The sequence below is a fragment of the Rattus norvegicus genome, chromosome 7 (genome assembly GCF_036323735.1).
Source record: "Rattus norvegicus strain BN/NHsdMcwi chromosome 7, GRCr8, whole genome shotgun sequence".
Classification (NCBI taxonomy): domain Eukaryota; kingdom Metazoa; phylum Chordata; class Mammalia; order Rodentia; family Muridae; genus Rattus; species Rattus norvegicus.
In genome coordinates, this window is record NC_086025.1 from 16,564,116 (window position 1) to 16,572,835 (window position 8,720).

Genomic DNA, 8,720 nt, shown 5'->3' on the forward strand with positions numbered 1-8,720 from the left:
GGCTCCGAGTCTCACAGCCTGGACCCTGTCCAATGCCTCAATGCCTGCCCATCTTCTGCTACCTCTCCATCTCTGAGGACCAAAGGAAGGGGGCGCCTGCGAGGGCTTGGGAGAGGTGCTACAGTGCATATTGGTTGGTGGGTGACACTGCAGCAGGCCTACTTGCAGGCCAAGCTGAGCACTTATACTGGAACTCTTTCAGGAGGGGCTCCTTCGGTTCTCTTTGTTTCCCAGTTTCTTTTTTATATCATCATCATCACCATCATCATCATCATCATCATCATCATCATCATCATCATCATCATCATTGCTGCAAAGTGTCGTTCTTGTTGAAATGAATGCCAATGAACTTTTATTTTGAATGAACAAAATATCCACAAGAGGGCAGTTGTGATGTGGAAAGAACAGAAATTCCAAACACTTGTTTAGGTTTCAGATGAGTTTGAAATTCTAGTTTTAGCTTTAAAAGAAAAGAGAGCCAAGCACCAGCAGCTATCAGCCACCATTCCATCTCTTCTCTCACCTGACAGCCTTAGTTACAGTCCAGATGTGAGAACTCTTACATTGGAAGGGTTTCCAAGACCAGTGTGAGCCAGCGGGCTGCCACCTCCCTAAACTATAAGTTTCTAGAATTGAAACTCAGTCCAACTCTTAAAGTATCTGCTAGTGAATAATACAATAAATAATCATAAGCTTGAACATTTACTACGTTTCCTGGGCTCACCATTTTGTTAATTTGCCTTTTTCTGTTCCATATGCATTTTTACCATCATCAGGTATAATGAATGGGTCTTAGCAGATTCCACTTGGGTGTTCTACTGAATTCTTCTTTCTCTCTCTCTCTCTCTCTCTCTCTCTCTCTCTCTCTCTCTCTCTCACACACACACACACACACACACACACACACACACACACACACAGAAAATGCTTTCTTAAGATGATGTCGGGCTGGAGAGATGGCTCAGAGTTTGAGAGCACTGACTGCTCTGCCAGAGGTCCTCAGTTCAAATCCCAGCAACCACATAGTGGCTCACAACCATCTACAGGGGGATCTGGTGCCCTCTTCTGATGTATCTGAAGAAAGCTAGTGTACTCATATACAATAAAAACTTTTTTTAAGGATTTATTATTTACTTCATGTATGAGTACACTGTCACTGTCTTCAGACACATCAGAAGAGGGCACAGATATCATTACAGATGGTTGTGAGCCACCATGTGGTTGCAAGAACAAAAAGACCGAAACGTAATCTTCCTGTGCTCAGGTGTGTAATGATTATGTGTATTGTGTACAGTTTTGGTTTTTAATAGAAGAAAGATGTGCATAACTTTGGAACAGACTCAAACACATCAACTAAAAATATTCAGAGGCCAGAAAAGAAGCCATGTGGGCTTTATCCTACGACGTAATCATGTAAACTGGTACTAATGAGCAAAGCTCACACACTATAACAAAAGCAAAGAATTGGAAGCCATCCATGAATACATCTGTATAATGAACTCACCTCAAAAATAGTTAAAGAAAAAGGCTGAGAAGTAGGGACAGGCTGGCACACTTCCGTGTTCCTAGTAATGTTCAGAGGCTGAGACTGGAAGTTCAGAGTTCAAGGCCAGCCTGATCTATGTATCCAGACCTTACTTCAAAGCATTAGAAGGTTCCTTTATAGAAAGGTTTCCAAGATGTATTGTTAAAGGAAGCATGGCAGCACACAACTTGTGTGTAAGACGCTACCGCTGAATTAAAAAATGAAACATAGGGATGGGAGGGTGGGCAGGGAGACTGCCTTGGGAGTATGAGACACTTCTTGTCAAGCCTGACAACCTAAAGTCCTCCCTAAGGGTCCACATGGTAGAAAGAGAGTATCAAGTCTGACAGGTTGACCTCTGACCTCCACACACTCACATACACACATGCAAAACCAAGTGCAATACCTACTTTTAGTTAAAACGGGAGTCTTTGCAGTAGAGTCCTTGTTTAGAATGTTTGAGGAGAAAAGTGAAAGTAGGAGAACATGTACATTTATATCCGTGCATGACTGAGATTAAGTCTGAAAGTATACATACGAAATCATTAATCATGATTTTCTGTTAATGGGGTGGGTCGGGACAAAACGAGGAGGTATAGAAAGAGAAAGGGATGTTTTCTTTTGTAGCTCTGTATACCTTTTTGACATTTCCTATTGTGCTATTTATTTTAAAAACCAAATAAATAACATTAAATGAGGAGCATTAAAGAACCACTATGGAGAAAAATGAGGAGAGGAATGAGGGCTGCATTGTGTCTGTACTTAGGAATGGTCCTTAGTAACTTATCTTATGGGCATCTACACAACCAGTGTAAATTACCACACACTTAACTCAATTGTAAAGTGCCAAATAGGCACTTATTCCCTCCACTTTGAGCAATTGTGAGATTCTGTGTTAACCACTATTGACTATCCAAAAACAAACAAAACAAAACAAAACAAACAGAAACCCTTATCTGTAGAGGTCTGACAACCATTCTAGAATATAGAGAATGAATTACAAATTAAAATGTCACCTGGTTCCAGTGAAATAAAAATAATTAAGATAGAGTTCTTAAAATGTTCATCTGTAGTCATCAGTGAAATGTAGATTGGGAAAAGATCTTTACCACTCCTACAACTGATAGAGATCTTATATCCAAAATATACAAAGAACTCAAGAAGATAGACTGCAGGAAGACAAATAACCCTAGTAAAAATGGGGTTCAGAGCTAAACAAAGAATGCACAGCTGAGGAATGCCGAATGGCAGAGAAACACCTAAAGAAATGGTCAACATCTTTAGTCCTAAGGGAAATGCAAGTCAAAGCAACCCTGAGATTTCACCTCACACCAGTGAGAATGGCTAAGATCAAACACACAGGTGACAGCAAATGCTGGCGAGGATGTGGAGAAAGAGGAACACTCTTCCATTGTTAGTGAGATTGCAGACTGGTTCAACAATTCTGGAACTCAATCTCGAGGTTCCTCAGATTATTGGACATTGAACTACCTGAAGATCCAGCTATATCTCTCTTGGGCATATACCCACAAGATGCCCCAACATGTAACAAAGACATGTGCTCCACTATGTTCATAGCAGCCTTACTTATAATAGCCAGAAGCTGGAAAGAACCCAGATGCCCTTCAACAGAGGAATAGATACAGAAAATGTGGTACATCTATACAATGGAATACTACTCAGCTATCAAAAACGATGACTTTATGAAATTCATAGGTAAATGGATGGAACTAGAAAATATCATCCTGAGTGAGGTAACCCAATCACAGAAAGAAATACATGGTATGCACTCATTGATAAGTGCCTATTAGCCCAAATGCTTGAATTACCCTAAATGCACAGAACACATGAAACTCAAGAAAGATGACCAAAATGTGAATGCTTCACTCCTTCTTCAAAAGGGGGAACAAGAATACCCTAGGCAGGGAATAGGGAGGCAAAGTTTAGAACAGAGGCAGAAGGAACATCCATTCAGAGCCTGCCCCACATGAGGCCCATACATATACAGCCACCCAATTAGACAAGATGGATGAAGCAAAGAAGTGCAGGCCGACAGGAGCCGGATGTAGATCGCTCCTGAGAGACACAGCCAGAATACAGCATATACATAGGCGAATGCCATCATTAAACCACTGAACTGAGAACAGGACCCCCGTTGAAGGAATCAGAGAAAGGACTGGAAGAGCTTGAAGGTGCTCGTGACCCCATATGAACAACAATGCCAACCAACCAGAGCTTCCAGGGACTAAGCCACTACCCAAAGACTTTACAGGGACTGACCCTGGGCTCCAACCACATAGGTAGCAATAAATAGCCTAGTAAGGACACCAGTGGAAGGGGAAGCCCTTGGTCCTGCCAAGACTGAACCCCAGTGAATGTGATTGTTGGGGGGAGGGCGGTAGTGGTGGGAGGATGGGGAGGGGAACAACAATATAGAAGGGGAGTGGGAGGGGTTAGGGTGATGTTGGCCCAGAAACCAAGAAAGGGAATAACAATCGAAATGTAAATAAGAAATACTCAAGTTAATAAAGATAAAAACAAAAAAGGAGAAAAAAAAGATATTCCACATACCTAGCACATTGTAGGGATTCAAATCCCTACAATGAGAGAGCCCTGAGCTATTAGAATGACCAAACTACTTAGCAGGCCTTACCAGGTGCTGATGTGGAGAGATCACTTGGAACACTCAGGCATTGCTAACTGACTGGAAACCAGCACAGCTGCTCTGGAAATAGTTTGACAGTTTCTCACAGACTTTTACAATGCCTTAGAGCATGGAACTATCAATCCAAAACTATCTGTGTCCACACATAGATGCCTGTGCTATAGGTATGTACAGGTGTTGGTATCAGTGTGCACTTGTGAGTGTGAGCAAGTGTGCATGCCACCCACAGGTTGACTTTTACATTACTTACCACATCACTCTTCATGGTTTTAGTTGTGTGTTTGTTAGAGACGTGATCTCTTACAGCACCTGGAATTCACCAATTCAGCTAAACTGACAGGAGAGTAAACTTCAGGGACCTCTCTCACTCTCCCAACCCCTGTCTCATGCTGGGATTATAGACATATACTGCTTTTCCAAACTTTTCTTTAATGTTGGCAGTCATGGTGATGGTAGAAGTAAGGTTCTGCTAGGAATCCAAATGCAGTTTCTCCTGCTTGCACAGCACACACTTTACTGACTGAAACATATCTGTGCATATGACATTTTGTGGTGACACAACATTGTGATAGAGATGAAATCTATGGTTGCAGTTGTTAAAGGTGAGATGTTTGTGACTATGGCAGGATGATAGCAGGCATATTGTGAGCATAAATGGAACTGTTCAGTATATTGATCATGGATCATGGATCTGACAGTTACATGCACACACACACACACACACACACACACACACACACAAAGAGAAGTGGAGGCAAACAGAGAGACACAGAGAGATATTGAGACAGAGAGTCAGCCAGGCATAAAAGCATATCCCTGCAATCCCAGCACTTCAGAGGCTGAGATAGGGGAATTTTGAGTTGGATGGTAGCCTGAGATCCTGACTAAAATTAATAGAAAGCTAGTTAGTCAATCAGTCCACCCATGTTGCCTCCTTGATTAAAACTTCTAACATGGGATGGAATCTAATCTCCCTTGCTCAGAGCACAAATTCCTAACAAATCCAGCTTCAGGGACCCGTTAATGACATCTTCTCTAACTTCCCCTTATTGGCCACTCTACCTACTCTGAGGCTCATTTACTGTTTCCAATTTTTCCCAGATCTTTCCAGCTACGACTGAGCTTCAAATGAAACTGACTATCGGTTCTACAGAATGCCACTAAATGGTTAAGAATGCCTCAAATATTGTTGAACCGGATAAATGAATAAACCCAAGAGATCAACTTTCAGTCCTGAAATTTCCGGTGCTCTGAACCTGGCCTTACGTTTTAGTTTTGTATTTTCCCCAATCTAGAAATAATTAATTCAGCTCTTGGTACTTTAAAACTGTATTCAGGCTGACATCTTACTGTAGCTTGCTTGAGCAGGAACAAGATCTAGGAGACACAAAGGCTGAAAACTCATGTTTTCTTAAGAGTGAGTCTACATGAATCTTAACCAAGAGAAAACTACTTAGAAGCACTACTACCCTGAGAAAATGAGATGTCCCTGTAGTATCTTTCAAAGGAGGATTAGCACCTAGTTCTGGGTCTCCTACAGGTTCATTGGGTCATCTCAGAGTCAGCAGAATGAGCCCTACGACTGAAGGACACAGAGTGTCAATAACAAACTCAATGTCACACAAAGGTGGGTAACACCTGGCATACTTCCACTCAGGTGTTTATAGCCTTCAGCCCCATTCTTTTTCCACTTGGGATTTTGGAAGTAATGTTTATTCATGATAATAAATGTCAGAGGTGTCAAGCAGGATGCACAAACTCAAAGATGGCCTAGTTCTCCTCTGAAGTTTCTGAAAGACTGGCATAGTCAAGGCTGACAGAGCAAGAGTCCGATGACTGCACATATTTATTGAACATCTGTTCTGTAACAGGTCTTAGACTGGGGTTTCCCCCAGGTACTGTCATTTGATTGTCAAGATTGTCTAAACAACTTTCAGCACCCATGCACTTGTTGGCCCGTTTATACACAGAGAAGGACATAAACCCTTCAAGCAAGGATGCATTGGAACTCCGCACTCCCAGCCAGTCTGGCTCATAACCTGTTAGTTCCCTTGAAGACAAAAGCAGTATCAGCCCTGTGCAAACCCATGCAGATTTTGATTTTCTATTTCCTTTAGGCTGGGCCAGCATCTTGTGCACTGATCAGCACGGGCACTGCTGTTGAAGGTTACATACACAGAAGCCATACATAGTGCATGCTCTTGGTGACTAAATTCTTTCCAATGTATTTTGCCTATACAGCTCTTCATTTCCTACTATGGCCTTGTGACCTAGAGAATATGAGTGTTCCTGCTGTACCCTTGTTTATTCTTCAGTAAGAATAAACAAGGAATCTGAGATCTAATGGGAAGGTTGAAGGCTATAGGGTTCTGTTTATTGCCAGGATTTCTGCCCACTTTGAGTAAGAGCATGGAAGGTGAACTCTACTCTGCGGGACAGCTCTGTCTATCCCTCTATATTCTGGGTCTCCTCCCTACTTCTACCCACTCCTGTGAACTGTGCCCTCTAGTCCTGTAGAATAATGACTGTTTCTTTCCTACGATAACCTTTTGTAGATCTGGATGGTGCTTTCTTAAAAACACCACGTGGGCTGGACAAAGAGTCACGTGTCTGCACTCTTTAAAGTTGACTTCATGTGCTTAGGTCTGGCTCTAAATCTCAGGTGTCATACAAGGTAATGAGACTTGCCTCCTTGTTATACAGTACCAGAAACTAATTCTGTTCAATTTTGGAAGCTGCACTCATGAATCAAGCAGCTTAGTTGGGAAGGCAAGGAACAGAAAGCTTATGTGAGGGGATCTGGTGTAGTTGCCTGGATATATACAGCCACACGTGCAGGGAATGGGTCTCAATTCACCCATGAGAAACGATTGCTCACCTGGGAAGCAAAGCCCACATGAAATAGTGCTGGGCCAGCTCCAGTGGAGCCTGTCTGACATGAAACAATCGTGGTCAGCAGGCCAGAGATATGTGTTCCTCGGAACCTGGTCTCCTGGAGACACTTGGCCACTTCCTCTCGACTTTCTGCCTACTGATTTGAACAGGCCCCTTTGTTCCTTTTTCTACTAATGGGAACATCGAGACCTGATTTGGGCTTTACGGACCATGCCTCTTTTGAAAGCACTAGCAAAAATTAAGTAGAATCAGAATGAAACTCTAAGAGATGTGATCAATAACTTATAACAGGAAGAATGAACTGTGGATAATCCAGACCTCCTAGATAGTGAAAGAATCAAGGCACTAGCAATTAGAGGGGAAAGTCCCGTCAATTATAAAAAAAAAAATCCATACATTTAGGAATTCCTATCAAGTAGTTACATGGAAAAAAAACATTATTTAATTAGAGGAAGGTGGTGGGCCCCTCCTCCAGGTAAAAACAGCCTGAGTAGATACAGGACCGCTGCACAGCCATTGCCCTACACAGCGACATATAATGAAGAAGGTGATAGATGGGTTAATATTGATGGAAAGAGAGTATTATATTTTTCTTTAAATTTTATAAAACACTTGGCCAGATCACATCCCCCTGCTTGCCTATTATCAAAAGGAATTATCCTACCTTTAAAAAGACGATTACATAAATTTTGGCTAAGAGAGAGTAAAAGACTAAAGATTCCTTACAGCTGGCTGTCCTGTTGTTATCCGAGAGATGATATTTAGAGATGGAGGTAAATGAGGTTTATGACCACCGTCTGGCACCAGTCCGATTCTCAGGAAAGTTTATTTCCTGTCTTGCTTTCTGTTCTGAACTTCATTTAAACTGTTAAACTTTTTCTTTGTTATGGTTTGACTGTACCCTGGCAAGGGGCCAAAAATTAGCTCCTGTTCAAGCATTGTATATAACCACAAAGCAGAAATTTAGTAAAATCGCAGCAGATTCAAATCACCCTGAGTGTGTTGTGTCTGTCTGTCATTGCACCAAACCTGTGCCTTCCTGAGTACCAGAGCCCTCCTTCTCCCACAGTGGTATCCTCCGTCTGAGTGGTCCGTGGCACCAGTGGATTTAATGAAGTCTATGGCTCACTTAAACAGGATCATCTGGATTTTGGAGTTGATTAGGAGAAACAATGCACAACTGCAGAATAGGGATCCCAACAAAAGAAACGAACCCACGACCACACAAGTGCAGAATAGGTAAACATACTGCATGGCAGTTGGGTGCTCTGGGAGGCAGCAGTCTGCCAATGTTTCTGTGACTGCCATGACATTGGGAATGGAGGTCGAAGACCTAAATTCAAAGTATTCTGCTATTGTAGGCAGGAACCACAAACTGTGTTATTTGGAAAACTGGTTCATGGGTAGGAGAAACTAGGGACGTTCTAGCCACATTTTTTTTCAGTGAAGACGGAGGGAATGACTGACTCAATGAATGAATGAATGAATTTTTGCTGTGGAACATATGATGAACTGGAGGTCTGACCCTAAGTCAGTGCTCCCTCATTTCTTCAGGGGCATTGCCCTATCCCTTTCTGGGAAGGACTTTTGGAAAGTTGCAAGAGAAGCCTCAGAGGATGTTGAAAGTCTGTCTGT

The 8,720-nt window shown here is 42.2% G+C and overlaps 2 long non-coding RNA genes across 2 annotated transcripts in view; one reads left to right on the forward strand and one right to left on the reverse strand.

Moving 5' to 3' along the window:
* The window catches only part of LOC134479840 (uncharacterized), a 61,901-nt gene that overhangs the window by 4,956 nt on the left and 48,225 nt on the right, over positions 1–8,720 (forward strand). The window lies entirely within an intron of this gene.
* LOC134479843 (uncharacterized) overlaps positions 262–8,720 on the reverse strand; it is a 29,998-nt gene continuing 21,539 nt past the window's right edge. The window contains exon 2 of the long non-coding RNA XR_010053639.1: positions 262–8,228. This is a non-coding gene — a long non-coding RNA (uncharacterized LOC134479843). The remainder of the gene's footprint in view (positions 8,229–8,720) is intronic.